At 43.9% G+C, this 23,876-nt stretch overlaps 1 protein-coding gene across 2 annotated transcripts in view; it reads left to right on the top strand.

Annotated features, from left to right (window-relative positions):
* ABTB2 (ankyrin repeat and BTB domain containing 2) overlaps positions 1-23,876 on the top strand; it is a 153,524-nt gene that overhangs the window by 57,660 nt on the left and 71,988 nt on the right. The window lies entirely within an intron of this gene.

Here is a 23,876-nt window from a genome sequence, read left to right as displayed (position 1 = left end):
AGAAGATTCAATCTGTTCATATATGTACTTTATTAACAACAAATCCTGATAACCAAGCCGTGTGGTTTTCTTAATTTCTTAAAATGTAAGTCCCCATTTTATGAGGCTACTCAGTATAGCGTCTATGTCATGTATGCACTGTGAACATGAAGGTGTTGCTCAAGGTTAATACTGATTTGCAGAGAGCTTAAGAAGAATTAGTTAAACAGTCAGTTCCCCCTGAATTGCAGATAGTAGGAAGAAATGTCATAATACCTGTGAACGTGCTTTCTCTGAAGCCCTCTAAGGAGGTAATGTGGAAGTTAATATTGGAAGCCAGACAGTTAAATACACTGTAAATAGTTAAAAGCTGTCTCTATCTCATGATGAAGTGGGCTGACAGCCTTATTACGTTGAACTGCTGAAAGAAATTGAAACTGTCTTGGTGTATGTTTTCAGTCCTATTTGTCCAAACGCGTTACTGCTGAGGCTCAATGTTAGGGAGCTGTCTTGTCTTTCTCTTCACTGTTGGTCGTGGACTCAGGTGCTGAGCCCATTTCGTTCTATTTAGGTGAGTGTCCTGGAGTGTGCAGGCGTTGTAGTCTCTGTTTTGAACAAGAATTGCAGAGTTTCACCCAGGAAGAGGGAACGTATGGAGCTCATCCATCCATACCTGAGAGGGATGCAGGAAGCCAGTGGGGGCAAAAATGCAATTGCGGGAAGCAGGGAGTGCAGCTGACACCTCCCGGTCTCACCTCTGGGATCTGGCTACACTCACCAGTAAAATTTCAGATTTGCATGAATTTCCTGAGTTCATCTCAGTAGCGCTTGCAAAGCCCCCATGTAATTCTGAGGAAAGAATTCTCCCTCTTGCCCCCTACAGAGACCTACAAATGCCATCTTGACGCAGACTCTGATCCAAGATTTTTTTCTTAACAGATAAAAGTAAGCGCTGGTCATGTGCAGGATTGCTCTTATGAGTTTGTCTCACCTGTAAGTCTAATCAGCGTTGTACTGGATTTAGGCATCTGTTATGAATTAAGCTGTTTCACGCAGACAAGCCCCCTGACTTTGACTTCTATTGTTACTGGTTTTCTGGGTTCCGTGTGCGTCTCTGTTTGTTGGTGGTAAGTGCCCTCCACAGCATATGGCTGCTGAAGCGTGGTGTCAGCACAAAAGCCACCCTGGAGGATAAGATAAAAAAGATTCTGTGTGGGCAACTACGTAGGAAGAATCTTCAAAGGAGCGATATGAAGAGCATCCCTTGAGACTTAACTCCCCTGATCGGCTAAACAAACATGGGACCGGTTCATCTTTCTGGCCCACTGGCGAGTTCACAGTGTCCTTCGGAAGTTTCTGGCTGAATGCAAGTAAGAATCCTGGACAGAAGCGTTAGATGTATCCTACCTCGTGTGCTTGCTGGTGTTAAAACTTTACTTGATGCTACAACAGCAAGTATTGCTGCCTCAGACAGGAAGCTCTCAGTAGTTGAAGCGTGGCTTCTGTTTATAGGAACCTGGTGGCCTGGTAAGGGCCAGTTAATCTCTGGGATGCCAGCCAACAGAATTTTTGGGTTTATGTCATTTTGCCTCTAGCAGGCTTGTCTGTTGGGGCTGGTGCTTCCCCTTCAGAGGGGTTAATTTTGTCTCACTCTCTGAACACAGGGGAATAAAACTTCGCCTCTTTATTCTTTTGTTCCCCCTCCATTGCCCATGTTAATTTAATTTGACAGCCTGGAGAATAGGATTTGTCAAATACTGTAACCTTAAGCAACAGAGATATTGAAAACTGTGCTTTAAATTTATCTAATCCAGATGTGAGAACCAATAAAACGCTCAGATGAAATGAAATGTCAGGCTTTGTGGGGAGAGAAAGGGAGAAATACTATTTGCCACTCATTTTTCCGCATGGCATGAAGTGCAGAGCTGGGTTCAATCAATTATATTAGTCTCCAAGAATAGAAGGAGTTTTTGCCATTTCAGTGCTGGTAGCTAATAGTAAATATGATTGATATCAAAACGCTGCGTCTCACAAGACTTGCTAAGCAAAAACAATTTAGTGTTTGGGCAGTGAAAAGGCTCGTCTTGGTAAGTATTTATGGCTAAGTTGCTGAGATGATCTTCAGCTCAGAATAGTAACGGCTAATTAAGCAAATCCTGTAGTATCATGCATGAAACTGATTACCTCTCTTCCCAACAAAACAAGGCGCCACTCAAAGAGATAACATTTCTCTCTCTTAGTAGTACTAACAAAAAAGCCACCAATGGAATGATTTTCGGTCTGCAGGAATTAGCCAGTTGGAACCAGTCAAAGACCTCCAAAACTCCAGTGGGTGGAAGAAAGCTTGGAAGCTGTTTGCTGCATGTGTGCTGAATACGTGAGCTATAATGTCCAATTTGGAAATTTCATTTGTTCTACAAAATATATTCTCAAATACTGTGTATAAACCAACTTCAGTTTCTGCAGTATTTGTTTTTCTGTATGTAGGAAAAACCTGAAAGTTGTATAATAGTTATCTTAAACTAATTTTCAGCTAAATCGCTTCCCCTGGCGACCTTTCTTTGGCAGAAGGGAAGAAATGCTGAGTACCTCTAGGCAATAGTTATCAAACAGTTCATTCCCCCAAAGTGCAATTTAGTTTTAGCTAAAAATGGGTATTCATCAAATTCAGAGCGTAGGCCTAATAAGTAGGATTCAAATTTGAAAAAGTTCCATTTGATATTTAAAAGGCAAAGATTTTAATGTCAATATGAATTGCCATTTTAAATTTGCCTGCATTTAATGTAAAAGCTGAAGAAATTTTCAATCAAAACAAAACAATTTTTCACATTTAAAAAATAACTTTATAGTGAGCCGCAGGTTGTATGCGTAGCTCAAACAGTAAGTAAATGCTGGCGTTGAGAACACTAACTGGATTTGTCCGTACTGTGTTGTTGTGGTATGATAAAATAAAGTTGGACTGCTCTTAGACTTGTTTCCGTTCTCCACCATATGAATTAGGTGCCCAGGAATAGGTTAGAAATTGAACTGTATTTAAACTACCACCCTCAAGTCCATTCTCAGAAAAAACACCTTTCATATTTGAATAAAGTTTGATGCGAATCGAGGCCAGCTGTGCTTTTGATCACTCAAAACCAAAACATGTATGATAAGATTTTTGCAAATCTAACCCAACTACTGGCATTGTGTGTCTATAAATGACGATTTGCTTAAGTCAAAACCTGTAGAAAAAACCTCAAAGGTTTACTGGAGAAAAAAGAACGCTGAGAAAATGCACGTCTTAGAATTTTTCTTCTTCCTAAGACACCAAATTAGAACAGCGAGGTGCCTAATGTCAGCACAATTAATAGAATTAACTGCTCGTGTTGGAGCCTTGGATTTTGTAAACTGAGTCGTGTGAGGTTAGTGCATTAATTAAGAGAGTGGGACACAGCAGACCTTAATTGAATTACTCAGTTTTTCAAAGACTGTCTGCATTGTCTTAGCACAGAATTACCTCTTACTCCAGATCTGTAATACAAGGCTACTACTGCTGCTGACGTCTGAAGGGAGGTTTTTATTTTCTTTTATTTTTTTACGATTGCGAGCCTAATAGGCTATGATGTTGAAAGAGCTTCTTCAGGCTGATGTAAAGGCAGAGCTTTTGTCAAAGATAGTTGTTGGGATGCGAGTTTGGGGCAAAGTCTGGGGTTTCTGCTGGAGTCTCCAGGTCTCCCACCCTTCCCAGACCACGCTTAGGGTACATTTTTTTATGCAGCCAGCTTACAAGTTCAGGCTGATATTACTACTAAAAGGGCAAATTTGAGCAGATAAAATTTCATAGCCCTGGGTGCTTTCCAAGAGAAGTATCCTGGTAGAAATGCCAAGTGCCATAGCTATATTTGAGAGAGAGAATGCTCCCTAAGTTGTTCTGTCCAGAGCTTTGGATTTGCTGTCATAGAGGAGTTTCTGCATCAATCGCAGGTAATTCAGATGGAGACGGCGCTGTCGAAAGATGCCAGTGAAGGCAGATCCATGCTGAAAAATTCCATGGTTTCTAAACAATGCAGTATCTGTCTGGATTCTGGCTCTTTGAAACCTTAGTATAACCTAAGAAGTAGAAGTGCCACTTAAAAAACTCAGCCCATTCAGCTGATCATACGCTCTGGTCTCTTGGGTTTGTTTGATTCGTTCATTAGCTGTGTAATCCATTCGTTTCTGCTGGGGTTCCATAAATCACATGCTTGCCAGAGTGGAGAGAGTTGTTTGAAAGGATGGAGGAACCATTAAGTAGAAATGAGAGTATGTGTAAAATGTTTGCCCTACATAGCTGGGGGGGGGAATGAGCACTGGCCTCTCTACAGCGTGGAGCGGAAAGACCAACAAAACCTCAGCCGTTTCCCCTGTTTCTGGCTAACGTAATAAACATGGGCCTGGGCTATTCCCAGCAGGGAATTCTGCAGCTTCCAAAGCTGGGGATCGCTTTCTTCTGTCATGCTCAGCCGTGGCTTTGTATGTTTTTCCTCCAAATTACAACATGGTTTTAATCTAAACAGACATCAGTTCTGTACGCCAAGCACATCAAATATATATCGCAAGGATAACAGAATGGAGGAAAGGAACGCGGCTCACAAAGTGACCGCGTGATAGTACAGGCAAGAGGAGGGGGAACTGGAGGAAAGGGCCGAGCAGGGAATAGACCCCCTAACTCAAAGCAACTTACGGAAAAAGCGGTTGATGAATAGAGGTATTGTATGCGACTTTGTGAAGGAGATTCCCTGGGGAAAGGTTAAGTTCCAGGATAAATGAAATCTCCCCTTAGATGGCGTTCTTCCCTGTCCAGATACAGGCATGACCATTACCTGTTACGAAACAGAATGGAGAGTTTTTATCACTTCTCTTCTAATTTACACGATTCTGTAAGTGTCTTATTTTTGTCTTGATTGGAAGGGCTGTGTCATCAGGAGATTCTGATTTTCTGGATGATATTTCCTTCTAGGATCTCTCAAGAACCTCCTCCAACTTAATACTTCATGTCAGTGGAAGGTCCAAGCTTTTTCCACAGTCACTGCAAAATTCTAGATAGAGAAGGGTCAACACTGTGTAAGTCTCCGTAGTTTGGTGTCTCTCCAGCTTCTAGGGGTACCGGATAAATTTTGGGAAGAGGGTGTGAATGGAGAAGTTCTGGCTTGGGAAGCCTTAGGGTTATTAGTCCCGGGTGAGCTCACAGATTAGCACAGACAGGGGATATACAAATGCTTAATAAGGCGGCTGTCGTGAGGAGTATGTGGGACTGAGGAGGGAAGAAACAGATGGGGTGCCTCTTGCAACCTGCTCCGAGGCCAGAAAGCTGTATGATGTCGTGGTGTCATTGTTGTGACATAGTGCTCAGCTCTGCTTCTTCGACAGTCGCGTTTGGGGTCGTTTGTTTGCTTAAGTGATTGCTGCTGCAATTAGAAAGTTACAGGACAACTTCAGTGTTAACTCCGAAAGAAGTTGGTTTTAGAACTAAAACTTTGAAGAAGTTTTAAAAACATGGAGTGTAGTCTAAAAATGTAGAAACCTGAAACCTCCTGAATCTTAGTTAGAATAATATCCCAAGGTTAATTTTTTTCAAGTTATGTTCTGCTCATGCTTTTTCAGCTCCTGAATGCGACGCGTATTTGCAGGAAATAGAAATACGTCAGCCTGAGCATGGTGTGTCGGGCTCTGATTGTAGCTGCGTTTAGTTCAGCGTTTGGGGTTTACATTGTCATCGTTCTTTGGAAACTCGTGCAAGTACTAGACGAAGTGCACTCGTGCCTTATGGGCTGCGCCAGGTTGTTCAGTCCTATTTCGTTATCAAGCATAGAGATACGGTCGTCTCCTTAGTAGATCAAAGGTACTAAACCAGATTTGTCTGCAGTTGTCACTAATACGGTGATATAAGAAGGACTGTGATATTTATATTGTTTTTAGAGAATTCTGCTGAACTATTTTGGAAAAAGGCGAATTACGGAAATAGTCTTGCAGGGAAACAGATACAAAAAAGGAGTCGTTCTCAGCGTGAGTGAGAGTGCAAAGGAAGCAAACTACATGTAGAAGGTATAGAAATTGCTTTAAAAAAAAAAAAAAAAGAATCAAGCTGAAACATGTTCTCTTTAATATATGGTCTCACTCTCCAGCTGCTGCTTCTCCAGCCAGGCATGCAGCAGTTTCACTGCGGCACTCCCTGCGGACTTGGCATTGCTCAGGCTGTCACGACCAACACCAGCACCGTGCTGCCGAAACAGATGAAGCACGAGTTGAGTGGTGCCAACACTTTATAATGTTACAGAGTTTTTACCCAAATAGAAGGATCCAGCACTGAAACTGCTTTATGTTCCGTTCTTTTTACAAATCTACACCTCTGACTTCTAGTTTTTGAGAGACGTGTTTCTCTCTGTGGCTTTTCAGAGATGTTGCACGTTCTCAGTCTTAGGCTTTGATGTGCTGTATTTTGACAGTTGCTTCAAAGCTTAAGTGGATTGGGCTCCAGAGAGTTGTAGATTCAGTCTACAACTTCAGACGGATGGGAATGAGGGAGGGAAGTCAAGTATCATAACGGTGTCTGAACCCTGGGAAGCAAAATGGTACTTGGTAGCAGAGCCAGTGTGATAAGAGCAGGGTGCTAGAAGCAGAATTACAGGACAGCTGGGACTAAGTCACTTCTTTCTGGAAATTTTCTCTCTGGAGCTCCTTGGGTTTGTTTTATAGAGCAACGGAAACGATCTAAACTGAAGACGAAGGGGAAAATGTAGAACTTCAGTCATTGTTCTCACCATGACTCGCCCCTTGTGGCCACAGGTAAAATGTTGTGTTTCCAATCTGTAAAACAGGTCAGACACTTACTTCCCCTCCTCGGAGAGATGGTGTGGGAATTAGTTTCCATTTACAAAGTATTTTAACGTGCTGTCATTCTTTATGGTTCAGAATGGACTTTAACCATAGAGATTTTTCTGGGTGGCTCAGAAAAGACCACGCCTGCCATATTGCGCTCAGCTTTATTCGAGTTTGCCAGAAAAAAAAAAAGCTAACAAATTGGCATGAGCTCAGAGGAAAGCAACCCAAACAACTTGGGGACTGGCTGGAGGGGCTAAATTAATAACACAAGATTAAGAGAGATAAATAGATGTAGTTTGGTGAAAGCTGTTCCCCTGGAGTTAATTATGCCATATTATTTTAAAGATGTAAATGTTGAAGGATTTGCTTAGCGTGCTCCAGAGAGGTAATTGGCAGAGAAAAGAGGAAGCAAAAAGGAACTTCAAGTTGAATACCAAGGGAAAAGAATTTCCTGACAGTGGATTGTTGCTCTGTCAACCAGACTTGCAGGGAAGTGCTCAAAGCCCCACTGTTTGAAACATGAAAGTCTCCTAAAGCCCTGAACTGAGATGAAGATGAAACTCAGCAAGCCTTGTCTGCCTCAATTACTGTAATTCGAGAGACTCAGATGCCATTATTGATGCAGCAGTAATGCCCAGGAGCTCCAGTCAGAGATGCGTGCTGGAGAAACACACGAACAAGCTTTCCCTATCTGTTACAAGATCTGTAGAGCAGCCTGGATCTAGACCAATTCAGAAGTTAGTCTTGAAGGGCCGCAGCCAGCGCTGGTGTCGATTCTCTGCCCTTTCCTCTCCCAGCAGAGGCACAAGGGCAGCCTGCGCTGGCAAGACCAGTGTGTCCAGCACAGCAGAGCTGCCCTCGGCGTACCCGAGAGGGCAGTGGCAAACAGCTCCCGTTGACTCAACCTCCGTGCGCCTTTTCAGTTCACAAACACAAAAATACTTTCCCAGGCTTCCAAGCTCCTCCTGATCAGGAATTACAAGAACAACTATAGGAAGGTTCACAAACTACAATGAAAACCCAAGCAAGAAAACTCACGAAACATTAGTTTAACTTCCCAGTTAATGATGAACATCTTTTCCCTTAGATATTTTTGTTTCTCTCGGATTCCAGGTGTTCCTATGCTGCAGCGTATACCAGAGCTGACCTGAATATTTGAGGAAGGATAGCTGTGGTGCCCTGGAGTTCCCTTGCAGGCAAATTTATCCTGGTAGTCTGAGCAGGGTGTATTAACCCCTGTTTAGCGCTGTGCTATTGCAGTTATGGTGCTTCCAGTGATTTGGCTAACTTGTTTAGACTTAGCACAAGCCATCTCTGCAGTCAGCTCAGCAGTCAGCTAAGCATTTTTGCTAGAAAACAGCATCAGCAAAAATCAGCATTTCTGCCAGTTGAACGAGATGCAGACCTAAAATCAAACCGCTCTGATTGTGCAGTTTATTTAGATCAGGCAAATCCCGAACTCTGGTCTGTAGAGTTAGGGAAGAAGTCAACCTTGATCACAGCTTTTAACTTGCTAGGCACTGGGTTTGATCAGAGAACTGGATTGAATGTCCTGTGTAAACAAAACAGTACATTCGAAACCACGTGTGAGAAATTGTAGCTGTGAAGCCTTAATCATATTGCATGGGAAATACTGAAGTTAGTCGTTTAGCTAGCAGCATTTAAATTTCTGGAAAAAAGAAGTCTGAAGCTAGTACTTCAACGCAAAATCCTGTATTCTTTTTACATCTGTGATTACAAGCATACACGAGGGCTCATAAATAATGCTTCTGCCAAGCTTCGTTACCTGTGCTGATGAACCCTGCAGGTTTTTATTCTCAAGCTGTAATACAGTGATAGTCCGGGAATGGAAGTCCAGTTCCATTCCCTTCCCTTGTGGCATTTCATTCCTTATCTACAGCTTTCTGCCATACCAAGCCTCAGCCCGAGCAGAACTCTGAACATCTTGGTCCGTGATTTAAGTTTAGCAGCACGTTGTATTTATGGCAGTGCGTGACGCGTTAGGGCATCTCAGATGGAAAGATGCAGGTGTGGAATTTCAGCCTTTTTGTGTCATCTTTTTTTAGAGTGCTTCTGTTTTGGGGTGTTAACTTCAAGATAAGTAGGTTTTAGAAAGCAATGTCAGTGGAATGAAAACAGTGAAATTGTTAGTGTTGCTGAAACTCCAAGAATCCCCTCCTGTTCCTGCACTGGGTAACTCCAATACATGAACACGTACAGGCAGCGTTTTTATCAGGACATGTGCTGCCAAGCAAGCAACTAAATGGGAAAAAAAAAAGATGTGATCTAGAGTTGAGTGTATTTGCTCTACTCTTTAAAAAAAAAAAAAAAAAAAGCATGCCATATAAAAGCTTCCAGAATACTGTTGTCAATGTTCTGGCTAATTAACTGATTAACAATTTGGGAAGCTGTAGTATTTCTGGTTTTGTTGAACTCTTCACTTCAGACTCACTGCTTAATGGGGGAAAGTCTGGTGTAGGCCCTATGCATGTTAAAGCCAAGGTGACAATTCTATTCCTGGGACCAATCCTGGAAGTCAGGGCAGAGGGGCTGATTTGTCCGGGCCGTTTTAGCTTTCCTTATCCGCTCCCTGCCATCTGGACATCAGAACGTGCTCTCTGCATCCCATCACTAACACTCTTCCAAAGAGAAATGCTGTGATAATGAGTAGTAACTTGGCTGTCCCATTCATTAGATATATTGTGACTTAATGATAACATTAATTGAATTGGCTGAATAAGTGCTCTTTGGGCGGGATGCCAGCGTTTCTGGGAGTTTGTGTAACAGCCGTGCTTCTGAGGAAGTGAATGAGATATGAATCCGTCTTACAGTAGGCACCAGTTTGGTGTCTGTTCCCGTGGTTCCCATCATGTTACGGCTCTGGAATGATACGTATACAAGTATATGGCTGGCTCTACTTTGATGCTCGTGAGCACTGGGGGGATTTGTCACAGTGATGATGATTGGAATTAGCACTTCACAGATGGTGTTCCCTGCCCTGGTGGCATGTTCACCACCAACCGCACTCTTTCTTCTCGTTTGGCTCCTGATGGCTGTATGTTCCTGGCCTTGGCCCAGAGAGGTCGGTGGCTCTTTCCTTTACCTCTTTCTTTACCTTCTGCCCTCTTCAGGTCTCTGGCATAAGGAAAATCAGAAGGTGGGATAACATTTTTGTTGTCCGGGATTCCTAGCAGCAGGTTTGCCAGTCTTCCTTTCCATTTACTAGTCCTGCGTGTTGTTCCCTGCTCCTCCTGAGAGCTTTTGTCAGGGAGTACCGCACCGCTTCGGGGTCGGGGCTCGGCCTTCCTCTCAGACTCCCACCGCATCCATAAAGGCGGGATAAAGTACAGTAGTGACTGTGCTGATGTTGGCATTGTTAAAGCTAAGGGATAACTCCTTCTCATCCGAGCTAATGCACAGTGTGTGTATGTTACCAAAATCTGAGTTCTTTCATTATTTAATCATTGTTTTCATTCAAGGACAGGTATATATAATTGATGCCATTTTAATTCTTACTGCTTCAGTTAGTTAGATGCTCCTCGGCCTTAATTAAAACAAGAGGCAACAAGTGTGTGTGTATGTAGCCAGAGAGCCAAGGGCGGTCTTTTTAGGTATTCTGTTGTGTTCTGAACACGGATATTTTTTTTTCCCCCTTCTTTTTCCCCCTCCTGTCAAACTTTGAGCTTCAGCAAGCTGCTTCTAACTGCTAACATATGTCTGGGGGTGGGGAAAGAGATGCGGGAAGGAATACTCCAAGGAGTACAGTAGCATTTCGGCATTCAGTAAGTTAGTCGTCAGCTACTTCAGTTGTAACACAAAAAATAAAATGAATGATCTGCAAAGGGGCTGTAAATCCGAGAGCGCAAGCTTGTGCTGTTCGTATAGTGATTACACAGAAGACCATCACTGTAGTTTTTACCTAGTCTTTTCTTTATGACGATCTCAAAGCACTTCAGCACTTTGAAGTATCGAGATGTTTATTGCCTCTCCTTTACAAAAGAGAACATGAAGAGCCAGACAGAGCTAGATCTTGAATTTTTTGATTCACAACAGCCATTTACTGTTTTCAGTGTGAGATGCTGTATGGAAGGAGTTTTGAAAATTCAGCAAGTAGTGATTGAGGGGGAGATAAAACCATGTCTGAGGTGGAGGAGAAGAGCAAGATCTCTTGTGTCTTAATTTGTTCTTTGAAACCCAATATCAACTTAACTTTTGTCTTCAAAGTCAAACTCCGGTCTGTCCACCATCAGCACTTGCCTGCTCTACCCAGACAGGGGCTGTTCTCACTTGAACTTTTTGAAATCTCTCCATCTCACCCCGACAGTGATCCCAGTCGGCTCTCGGAGTTTTTGTTTTAGTACTTTGGTCTTTTACTGTACAAACCACAACCTGGGGGCCGCTTTGTCACCTCATTTTCCCACCTCTGCCTTGGAACTCTTGAGAACATTCTTTCTATCTCTACCCCTTCCAAAATTAGTACTTTTTTCCCCCCTGTTTTAAATATGACAGATATATGCCTATTTACTTTAAGTCCTTACGGAGCACAAAGTTGTGATTTAATTGCTGTCTCCTGAGTATTTCTCGGGAAGGCAGGTAGCTGTACAAATAAGAGCACTAACAGTTGTCTTTTTAAATCAAATTGCTGTAGCGTATGGCATGCGTGCGGTGAGTATCTCCATTCATTTTTGGTCTCGTCTTCTATTTGAGTTTGCCCATAAAACCTCTATGAGCATTGCTGGGAGTGAGCCAAGTGTAACAATGGCTGTAAGGAGTGGGAGCGCATCTTCCACATAATTGCAATCAGGTTTGAGGTCCACTTGTACTGCAGACTGTAGCTTTCTGCTTCTGTGCATTCCTTCATTGCTATCACCCGGGTTTCAGCGCTGCAGGAGCTGTGCTGGGCTGAGGCTTTGGTTCAAGTCTCATCTTGAACATATGCTCCGTCTTGTTTTCTTTTTTTTTTTTTTTTTTTTTTTTTTTTCCTTTCTCCTTTGTGTTTGCTCAGACTAAAAACTTTGGTTACAAATCTCAGCGAACAAGTCCTTTGAGCTACGCCAATTGTTTGTGGAAGCTAATTATTGTGTGTTAGTAAATGAACTGGGGAGAAAGAATGTTAAATTTATCAGACTTGCAGCAACAAGTCTCCTGTCAAAAGGAAAAATCCTAACCTCTCCCTAAACTGATGCGGTATCAGCAGTTACAGCCTGTAAGGTGAGAAACAGAGTAAACCAGGAACAGAGTTGTAAGTATTATACAATGAGCTTCTTCATGTAAAAGAAAGTTTCTGAAAAGCAGAGACCAAGGCTGTTTCCCGTCCCACGCACGTGGTTCTGTGCTGCTGGTACTGTAAGGAAAGTAAGGAAAGCCTCTTGTCTTTTTTTTTTTTTTTTTTTTTTTTCCTTTCCCCTCGCCCCTTCCAGACTTGGTGAATGCTGGAGTGGAAGAGGAATTCGAATGCTGACTCAGAGGCATCAGCACGTATTCTGTCCTGGTTGGTTTGATTCCTGCTTTTCCAGCTACAGCAGGATTTCTGCAAGTGAAGTTTCAGGCTCTCAAATGCATCCACTTGCCCAGAGGGGAATAATGAAATCCAGAACGTAGCGATTCAAAACATTCCTGATTCCAAACCAATCCCCTGAGTCACTCAGTGCAAGGGACGCAATTTAAGAGTGAGCTCAGATCAAAACAAACCTGGAGCTCATTATCAATTTGGGCCGATTTAATCTCACAGCCTTTTTTATTATTCCTTTCTGGGGCTCACTGAGGTGAAAGTTGTTGGATCTTCCGCTGCAGAGAGAAAGTGCCCCAGGCCAGAGACGTGTGGCGAAGGCGACTTGTGTTTGTCTGACAAACTCCAGGACTTTGCAATCCAAAAAGGAAGCTCAGCCTAAAAGTGGGGCATGGTCTAACGCTTTGCCACGAGTCAGTCAGCTCCCTGTGCCTCACTGTATTTATCCATAAAATGGATGTCATAAGCGAAGTGCGTATTTTTAAATTAAATACACCCTGTCCCCCCTTTTTTTTCCCCTGTATCCGTTAAGCAGATACGGTGCAAGGTAACAGATGCTGAGGCAATATCAGGTGTCTGCAAAGTTCTCACCGAGTCTGGCCTTGTAAGAGTAGAGCCAATAGTGAGTCGATCTCGGGTGTCAAGGGCTGCACTGCATAATTAATTATAACTTTATATGGCAGAGAGAGAAACAGAGTAATGCTGTCCCTGTGTGTTAACGGTAATAAATGGATCTGTTTACTAAGGATCTATGTTACAGTTCAATTTTCCCCCCGCCCCCCCAATCTTTCCACTGGTTTATCATTTCATCCAGACTTTTCCATTAATTAATTATGTGGTAATTAATCCTTCTTGCTGTTCATATATCTGTTCCGTCTGAGTAAATTTGTCTTACCTAGGTGACCAAGAACAAAGGCATTTATGAACTCCGGTCTGTGCAAAACATGACCCAAACTAAACTGTACTTTTCATCCTGTGGGTATCGGTCGCTTCTGCTACTGTGAAGTACATTGACCTCTGTTTCCCAATAATATGTCTTTTCCTTTACACATATGCCGTGAATTTATTTTCAGAGCATGCCTTGCCCAGCCTGGCTGGGGTGTTCTCGGTGTCGGGGAGAGGTGGATGTTGTGGAGGTGGGACGGCGCCTGCCCCGTGGCTGGAGTGACGGGGGGAGGCAGGAGTTCAGGGGGCAAAGCTCTCATTCTGCCTGTCCTGGGTGTTCTCTGCTTGGAGTTTGGGCCAGACTCCCATGCCTGTGGTTGCTGGTGAGATGTGGTCTGCTGATACAGCATGGTTCTTGCACATGAGCAGCAAGTGACGGACTTCGTTATGGGAGCTTTGTCCCTGAACTCTGGGCCTATGAATTTGGAGGCTGGGAGCCATCGTGGTGTTTGGATTAGGTTGGCTCTCAAGGACTTGCCCTCTCTTTGCTAAGTCCTCTTCCTCCGTGGACAGTGAACGTCTTTGAGATGCACTCCATGCTCATGCTTTTCATGAGTTGGGACAACGACTAAAGTACAAGTGTGTTTCACTTCAAGCTACAAAACTGTCCATGTTTTCCAGCTGTAACCTAAGGATGTCATTTAATCCTGAGACTCCAGCTGCACGGTAACCGTGAAAGCTCAAGTGAGAGTTTTATTTTCAGTGCAGCGGGGAGGTGGATGTATTAAAATGTAACGCGGTAAGCAGGTATTTGTGTTTTCATTCAGGTCAGTTATTTGCCTCTCAAAAAAACCTAGCAAGTAATAGGTTGGGGTTTTCCCCCCTCTGCTGATTACACTTTATCCTCTTTCCTCATACCCTTCTTATCTGTTCTTAATTCTCTATAGAAATGCTTCACTGAACATGTCAGATGTTTAGTATTCTGCTGTTCTCTGCATGGGCTCAGACATTTTAAGCAGTTGCTTTAGAAGTCCTATAAATTGATTTACTAAATATGAATAATCTTATCTTAAACTATTCTGCTTTGTCAAAATAAAGACACGGGTATTGTAAAGAAAAGTTCTCTGGTAAAATTGAAGCACGAATCATGAATTGTTTCTAAGGCTATCTGAGTTTTGATTGTTTCTAGTGCAAATGCTGCATAGTTACATTTTGATCTGATGTAAAACCCTGGCGAGACTTTGATGTGGGTGAGGTTGGGCAAGGCTGGCTTTGCGAGCTTCTCGCCCTTTCCTCCTACGAACGCAACCCAGACTCTCCGTCTCTTCAAGGCGAGCAAATGGTTTACTGGGAAATTCGCTTGGTTTCACCAAGGTTTTTCCCTGGTTGTGATGTGTAAGTAAGGCAGAAATGAATATCGGGCACCAAAAGCAAGTGGGAGGTGTTAACCTGCCCTGGGGGCGTAGCGCTGGCTCAGTGCCCAGGCCGTGAAAGATGGAGATGTTGCAGGGATACTTTTGTTTCCCTGTTGAACAGTGAGGTAGGGGGATTCTCCCAGTTTCAAGAGGACAGAAAAGCGCGAGCTTAACTTACCCTTATTTTGTCTGGCCAGTGACAATTACCAAACTGCGCTGCACGTTATTGCTGTTGTTTCTTTAAGGTAAGAGATGCGGAGGCTGCTGGAGCTTTAATAAGCACGTCTGGAGATAATGGCATGTACTGCATAGCCCAACTATTGCCTGCGCTTTTTTGCAAAGCCTTTCATCTGCCAGAACAGAGTCTGAGTCTCACTCTCTTTTAGCTCATACTCAACTTGGTACATAAGTTGCATAAGTCAGTGGCGTCGCAGCATCCTGGTGTACGCAAGAGCAGAAAAAGGTCTTTTATTCCTTTTTTACGTACAAGAGTCTTCTCAGCACTGCTGCCTGGTAGTCCTGTTGGTCGCAGTGGGCTGTCGTCAGTATGGTGATTCAGTGCAATTAATAGCGGTACTTAAATATGCCCCTGGTTCCATTTGGGATAATTTAGGCAGAATGTTTAAGAGTCCGGTATGCTCTGTCGTTACAGGGGAGAAAGGACCATTGGTAGTTTAGCTACATATGGCAGCAGCTGTTTAAAAGATGAGCTGTTACGTGCTGTATGCAGGACCAGCACATCATACACCTTCTAGCGAATCCCAAGCTCACTCTGGGCACTGTTTCTATACATCAAGACCCACGGTGGAAGGTGTTTTCTGTCTGAAAGAGCTTTCAGTCCAAGATAAGCTCTGACAAGCAGCCATGATGACGACCATGGAAGAAGAAATAAGTAAAAAAGGCAGATGGAGATGGCCTAAGGAGAAGAGAAGAGGGGCTGCATCTACAGGCAAATGGAATTATGGCTGCTCAGTTTGGCAGAACCACTCAGGTAACTGTTGTCAATAGGAATTGCTCCTGCCTTTTTCCTGGCTGTGCCTCCGGCAGGTGTATATCCCTTGACTTACCAGTGCTCATACTGACGATGTGTGGTCAGTACCACGAATCCACCTCCAGCTTGTGCCACAACCCCTCCTAGGGAACAGGAGGACTGCTGTAAAGAGCATAACAATTCGGGATTTGTTTGCTCTTGTAGCTTCTGGACATGGCCTTTCCTGTAGGTCTCCCGTGACTCTTGAATGCTCCGATAAGAGAGCCCCAAGGCCCCGGGGCTGCCGATCACACTAGCCTTATAGTAGGGGCTGACAGGGCTAGAGTGTGTATGTGGTTTTGCTTGTAAAAAGAAGTGGGTCACGTTTTTAAAGAATGTATTTCCTTTCGGCCTCCCCTCAGTGTATACAGATGGTATTTTGGAGAAAACTGCAACTACACTGGTTTGTAGAAATCGTAGACTCCGCTGTTTCCTAAAAACCCGCTTCTCGGTCTCATACATCTCTGCATATATACAGTCTTGTAACTCACAAGGGCTGTTCTTAGAGGTTCCACAGTGAGATTTATTTTCTGGGACTTACTGGAAACATTATCAGAGAAAACTTATAGCTAGTGACCCAGCTACGTTGTGTTTTTCTGTCTGTTTTTTATTATGCTTGTGGTTTTCACTAGATTTGCTTCAGCTGTGATTTATTTTCATCTTCTGCTTTGGCATTTACTGTTCAAGCTTGCATATTCCTTGCATTTTGTTGAGTGTCACTTCTTCTCTCTTCTCTGAGGTGTGGGATTATTTTGAGATGACATCCAGGCCTTTGTCTTTCCCGAGTGCATGGCACTGGTTGTCCAGATCTCTGTCAGAGCCAGATTCCAAGTCGGCTCAGCATGTCCCGCTTGACTCGGAGTTTTTGCTGCCTTTTTCTGTTACTGTTATTTTTCTGAACCAGAAAAAGTACTAAAATCCAGGGCCGTTTGGCTTTGAATAATGTTTCGTATATTGACCACACACTGATTTTCGCATTTAATGATTGAAAGCTAAAGAGAAATTGGGCCAGAGGACGCCTTTTGAGGCTGTTGAAAGGATTAGCCAGAGCAAAGGCTGAAAACAAGAAGTACTTTAGGCTAAAGCTGCCAAAGCTGCCTCAGAAATGCCAAATGACACGAGTGATGTATCTGTCTTAATTCTAACGTCTGGGTCCTTTACCTGAGCGCCCACCGTGGAATCTGTACGCTCTGCAGGTTGTGGGAGTGGGGCTTTTACAGGTTTCGGCTGAAAGGTCGACCCACACTGAGGAGGGTGGAAACAGCTCAAGCTTCTGAAGAAGAGCAAAGGGCTGAGCCAGTTGGGTTGGCAAAATACGCTGCTCTTCCAGGGAGCTGGAAGTCCTGCTTTGAAGGTGACTTTTAGGCAGGAAATATGAAGACAAATCCTCAGACCTGTCTTCTCCGGGGACTTTTGGTTGGTTGGTCGGTTGGTGAAAAATAGGTAGAAAATGCATAATTTTAGTAATTTAGAGTGTTTGGGGGGGTTGCTTAATGTAGTAAATAAGAGTTTGGTGGCATTCAAAGGCATCTGAGAAGATCTTTAAATCTTTTTTTATTTAATTCATTACGTACAAGTTCTGGGGCGAGTTCTCAGCAGAGAGACTGTGGGGTGAAGTAGGAGCCAAAATTTTCTCTGTAAATTTGAGGTGGTTCTGTGGTCCAAGAGAGATGAAATGTGGCTGTTAAAGAGCCCACAATGTGTTTCATTTTTTCTCTCTTCAGTATATTTGTTAGGGGCTTCCATTTTGTCAGCACCGTGGGCTTTTCCTAGCTCTCAGTCGGTGAGCTCAGTGCTGTTGCCTACAAGACCTGCAGTCCAACACCGTGAGTGTTGTTTGGGCAGGAGCTTCTCGTTTGATTACCATATGATTCACAGTCTTGCTGTGATACCAGCTTATGTCATACGTGTCCTGCTCCCACGCCCACAGAGCTCACGTAAATCCTCTGCTTTGCTTATATTTGTTTTATTTCTTTTGTAGTAAAAAGGGTGTCTGGAAGCCTCAGTTGTGGAAACCGAGTGTGGTCAACTATGACAAGGTTTTCTGGCTTTCCTTCCTCTCTCCCTCCATGTATGTCTTTCCTTCCTAAGCTGGATCCGATTACGCTATATCCCTGCCCTCTTCTCTGGCTACTAACGCAAACCCGGTTATTAATACAAGGCTCGTGTGTTCTGTACCTTCCTGCAGTCTCCTCTACAGAACTTGCGCAAAAGACACGGTCCCTTCTGCCAGCGCTTCAAAAGCAGCCGGGCTGGTGCGGCCGTGCTAAGTCACCATAGTGACTTGGTCTGTTTGTTTAAACAGCCCATGCCACTCTTGGACCCAAGCTTAGCAGTTTCATCCTCAGTCTCTCCTGTGCAGCAGAGAAGGGCTAGTGTCTCACGGAAATTAAACATTAAGGTTGTCTGCTGTGGCCTCTTGGGGCCTGAGCTTGTGCGTGTTGCCTGCTTATACAATCACAGAATCGTTTTGGTTGGAAGAGACTTTTAAGATCATTGAGTCCAGCCATTAACCTAACACTGTCAAAACCACCACTAACCCATGTCCCTCGGCACCACACCTACACATCTTTTAAATACCTCCAGGGATGGTGACTCAACCGCTTCCCTGGGCAGCCTGTTCCAATGCTTGATAACCCTTTGAGCAAAGAAATTTTTCCTAATATCCGTCCTAAACCTCCCCTGCTTGTCGGATAGGATCCTGCTTCTTATCTTCAGTGAGCCAGCCGGCTGTCATTTAGGGCAGCTTTGAACCAAAACTGTAGCCCTGGGGGTGGTATTTGTGCAACTGGCCCAAGCCACTTGGCCAGGGACTGTGAGGCCATTACTGGACGTGCTCTGGATACGTCAAAGGTCCAAGGGGAGACTAACCTCCCTGTCCGATTGCTGGTTTTCAGCTGAGTGTCAAATGTAAAGAAACTAAGCCAAACCCTTGGTGAACAGCAGGATGCCATGTCAGTAGTGAGCGGTGTGCCCAGCATGGGCTACACTCTGCTTCGTCAACTGGAGAGCTGGTACCCATAAGGAGATCCAGATTTAGACATCTGGTAATAGACTTCAGGATAGTACAGATACACCGATGGCCCACTGTGAATTCCCACTGAAATCTGGTGGTTTTGTTATTTCAAATGAAACTGTGTAATCATTTAAACTATTTTATTGTTTGCAAGGCTCTGTCCCTAAGCAGAAGAGCAGAGAAGCAAAGTGTTAGGCTGAAGAATGTGACTGGTAAACCACAAAAACTGGAAAAAGAATTCAGGGTGTGAATAACCCTTTCCCTCCCCTTTCCATGAGACTTCAGTTTGATGCAAATGAGCAAATGGCAAAATAGAGAAAGCAGTTTTTTTTAGTAGGAGGTTTTTTCCTCCGATTCTTTGGTAGCCGTAATACTTTATTGTGGCCCTCTAATTTGGTACTACCAAACAGGCTCCCAGGGAGGCTTTTGTTGCCTTAAGAAACTTGAAGGGAACCACTCTCACCCTGGAGTTAATTTTTCAGAAGATGTGGAGAGATGTTCAAGAAACTGTTTCACTTCTAGTTGCTGCCTTAATAGTTCTGAGCCACGCCATCCTGTACGGTGTAGTTGGTGAGAGGCTGTATGAGAACGTGATTTGGATTTCCTTGGCCAATACGAAGCAGGAGACAGTCCAGTGAAGCTGATGTAAAACCGCTTTGAGTTGCGGGTGGTAGCGAGTGGAACGAACGTAGTGCTGTGCCACTTGCACCGCTTGCGGCTGACATCTTGGGAAAGCAACAGGTTAAAAGCAAAGCCCCCGAAATAAAGCATCGGGAGAGACTGGCATCCCTTGTGCCAGGCAGAGCAAGTCTGACGTCTCCTCTCCTAAATGCTTGCTGTGACAGAGACACCAGTAATGCTGTGAAGCTGCAGGACGTCAGCGTTACTGTTTTGTAAGTAGCTCTGATTTTTCCTGATTTCACATAAAATTGATCTCTTTCTGCTATAGGATGGCAAACGATCTTTAAAATAATATTTTTGAGCACTGCAAATGCCGAGATGACAGCAAAGGCTGCCTCCTTGCCACTCCCTCAGCCCCGGCTCCCCGTGGTGTCAGCTACAGCGTGTGCCTTGGGTCTTCTGTTGTTTGGGTTTGGTTTTTAAACAGAGAGCTATCCAGGCTTTAGACGTGGCAGGATAAGCTGGTTGCAATGATAAACTGTAAAACAAATTAATAATAATAATAAAAAAGTTATTTCAGGCTAGTTTATGTGGTGTGATTTATGGGCGTTCCAAAATCACTCTGCTTCCATCGCGCAGGATCAGACAGATGATGTTGAATAATAAAATGAACAGGGAATGTTTATTTAAAAAAAAAAATAAAAATAGACTGTGCAGCAGCAATTGCGTTCTGGTTGGTTGGGAGTGTGTATGAATGTTGAAAAGAGATTAAAGAGGCATTAGGGTGAGCCAAGATGTTATGCTTTTTAAAAGAGCAGGGAGGGGAAATTCGTCGGTTTCGGAGTCTGGCTGTGAGCCTGCCAGCCCTTAGTCATGGCCTTGTGAAAGGGAGCGGAGAACCTCAACTGACCATTTACTTGCCTTTTATTTTTGGAAGGAGTTGGTTTGGAATTTAAAAAAAAATAAAAAATAATCGGTCTCTTTTACGTGACGAAATAAGGCATTCTTCTTTGGCTAGTATTTGAGAAAGGACGGTTCTGCCTGCCCCAGGCTTGGATGCAGTTCAGGCTCGCTGTGCCAGAGCCCCCCAAGGGGACGGAGCGATGGTCCCAACGGGGGCGATGGCATTAACATCAGCTGACGTTGAAGCTGCTCAGAACCAGGCAGGGAAAGTGGGAAGAAATAACTTCCATTTAAAGATGACAACTTAAGTCACGCACAAGGTAATGGAGAGGATGAGTGCAGTTTCGGTAGGGGTTGCTTCTGTGCAAGAGGCGTCGGTGGAGCACGTGAGCGTAGCTCAGTTGTCCAAATAGCTGTTGGTACATCCCAGTCAGGCGGCGGTGGGGAAAGGCTTTTTCCTCCCCTAAGAAGTTAAATGGATCACATGCTCTGGCTGGAAGCCGTGTGGATTCATTACTCATTGCGGAATTCTGGTAAACTGTCCTCTCCGGAGCCTCTCCTCTCCGCGCACCCGCAGGAACCTGTTCTCCTGTGGGACACACTCTGACTCGTTCCTCATCCACCTGAGGCCCTTCTTCCAGGACACTCCTTTTCCCTCTTTTGCCTGGCTCATCTGGTGTTTGAAACCAGTATAAATACAAAACAGAAAAAGTCTTCGGTCAGAGAGAAGCTGTGCTGCAGAAATGAGCCTTACGTATGAAGAATATATTCTCCCATATTGAAAATGCAAATTTGTAATAAAAACGCCTATAATATCTGCCCAGTTCCTAGGTGTGGAAAAGGGGGCATGGATTAAAATGTCCCAAAGACCCTGAAAAAAAGATACGATCTGAGAAATATAATGCCCTGTTTCTGTGTCTGGAAAAACACCCTTTTGTAGCCTACTGTGTGTCAGACCAAGCCTTGCGCTCGCCTCTCGCCGCGAGACTCGGCGTTTCAAACAGAGCGAAGCTTTGTACAAAACACAAAGTGAAGACGGCTGGTGAAGCTGTGTGTCTCGTAGTCGAACCACAACAGATGGATTTTTTTTATTTTTTATCCTCCCTAGTCAGATACTGGCAATAAAGAGAATTTCCTGTGTGTGTAACTGGTGATATTAGAAGTCATTCGCCTGCTGCCACTGGCGTGCCCGGGCTTGCCTTTCATCTCCGTTCAGCCTTTTGAAGGCCCAGGAGAGTGCAGATAGACTTTTAACCTTATCTCGTAATTTGTTGTAAAAGAGCTTTTTGGCTGAATTAATAGGTTATGAAAATGTTTTCTATCTGTATAAAAAAGTGGCATTTTCATCAGGACACAGCTATTGCCACAAATGCAGCGACAGCGCTCAGCCCCTGAGGTTACCTGGTGGGTCTGGACAACGTTTCTGGGCTTTTCCCTTGCAGAGGTTGAGAATTTAATTGTGAATACCAGAAATCTTTAATTGTAGCAACACCTGCCTTGTCGTAGACCACAAACTGCTTGCTTTTCGGGTTAATTGTATTGAAAATGCTGCTAACTTTGTCATGGCTGTATCTGTTTGCCGAGGGTGATCTTGCTGTTTGGGTTTTTTCCCCTCAAAGAGTGCTCTGGAGGAAAACCAGAATTGTGAAGTAGCCTTGCTTTGAGGCTGATATGTTATGTTTTATACAGAGCATTATGTTTTATATAAAGCGGCAAACGAGTGCTTGGCCTTTCGTCTCGGTGGATCATGGATTTAGTGTTCACAACGGTAGGATCTAGTGAAGACTGAGAGCTTTTGTGTGCCGTACTGCTTCCTTCCTCCGCATCTCGGAGCGTTTTCCAAGCATCTCTGAGGCATCGTAAGTGGGAAGCCGTATTGTTAACTGTTTAACAGATGAGAAAACTGAGGGAAATGCCTTAGTCACATGATTTAGTGGCAGACTGGAATAAATTCAATATTTCTGCTGCTGGGTCCCATGAGCGATGTACTAAACCTTCTGTTGCCTTTACAGCCTACTAAGTCTTTTCCCACCATAACCTCCGTTTCGGCACAGTCTTACGGTTTGTGATGCTGCCTCAAAATAGTTTTCCTTCTGAGAATAGAGAAGTTTTTCTTCAAAATACCTACCCTCCCCCAGATTTTTATTTTTAATCATCCCCTGCTGCAAAACTCCACATCAATCTGATCTCAGCTTGTCCTTCCAGCAGGAGAGAGGGGTTTGCATCGGCCCCATCCAGAGCAGGGAATGTCAGCGCCTCTCTGGGTTATTTAAGATACATCCACGATGTAATAAATCTGATGTTGTCATTCTAATGGTACAATAACTTGGAAATGAAAGAAGTCAGCTGGGGGAATATGTGTGCGCTGGAAAAATCATCCAGAATACTGTGCTGGAACAGGGCTTTGGATATTGTTGTGGAAAAATCTTGGAAGCTGTTAGTCTGGTGCACAGAAGCATGAAGCAAAACAGTGAGGCTTGTTTAACGAAGGGAGAGAATATGAGAGGTGGCAGACTTAACGCATCCGTTACTTCTGGACTCTTTTTTTTTTTTTTTTTAAATTCTTTTTTGTGGTGGTGCAGGTCTTGTTGGCATTATTCCTTAGGAGAAAGTGACCGTAAGGAAAGCAAGGCAGAGAGCAACCAAAACAATACTGAAGTCGACTCTAGCATTGAAATGATTTATTTTTTTGTTGTACCTCCCAGCTGAAGACACTGGATAAACTATATCCATGTGGAAATGCCTTGAGCTTTTAGGCTGCCAACCAGGTCCCGTGTCCTGTGTTGCATAAAACTGCTCGGTGGAGATGTATTTCCCCAGGAGACTGCGCGGATGCCCTGTGTTCACCAGTAACTACGCAAACAGGAGAAGAACTATTGATAACCACTTCTCTTCTCCCACCCTTTTCTCTGGAGCGTGTCTGACTTCCAGAGCCCTGGGCTTCCAGCTCCAGCACAGCACTGGGGAACGATGCTGGGCAAGGGCTTTGATGCCCCTGCCTTCATTTCTGCAGCTGAAAAACAAAGATAGTGATATCGATCTTTCCTTTGTGCAGGAGCTGGGGTGGCCGAAGAAAGGGTTCTGTAGGTATTGTTTAAAGCTTCCACTTTAAGGAAGGGCTAAGTTGATTGAAATACATAAATCTGTTCCTGCAAAGAGTGGTTTAGGTCTATTCATTACATCCCAGAAGAAAGGGTAGGAGGAATTCTTGGTTTGGTTTTTTCTCAGTCTGTTACACAAGACCTCTTCCTTCTGACCTAAGTATTGCAGAGTGGGAAGCAGTCCCCAAAGGCCCCGGTTAGACCTGAACCTCAGAACTTCAGCCACGTTTGAAAAAGGACTTGATGATGCTGTCTTCAATGAAGCCTAAATCTGAACCAAAATTTGACAAATAACTGTCTGTATAGTGGGCCCACATGCTCTGGCACAGACTTTCATGAGAGTTTGAAATCCCATCCTCAGGTTTCAGGCAGCGTACAGGTCTAGGTAAAAAACCATTTTCCTTCTTGGTGCTTGGTGGTGAGAAGAGAAATGCTAATATGGGTAAAGTGCACTTCCTTTCGTTATAAAATACAAAAGACAAAATTGGGATTAAAGCCTGATGCAACAAATGCGCTTAATTTTTATTTGTGGAGAAGACATTCGGCAGCAGAAATCAAAAAGGCAACGTAGCCTCTT

This window comes from Larus michahellis, chromosome 4 (assembly GCF_964199755.1).
Source record: "Larus michahellis chromosome 4, bLarMic1.1, whole genome shotgun sequence".
In the NCBI taxonomy this organism is placed as follows: domain Eukaryota; kingdom Metazoa; phylum Chordata; class Aves; order Charadriiformes; family Laridae; genus Larus; species Larus michahellis.
This window is presented reverse-complemented; position numbering and strand designations above follow the sequence as displayed.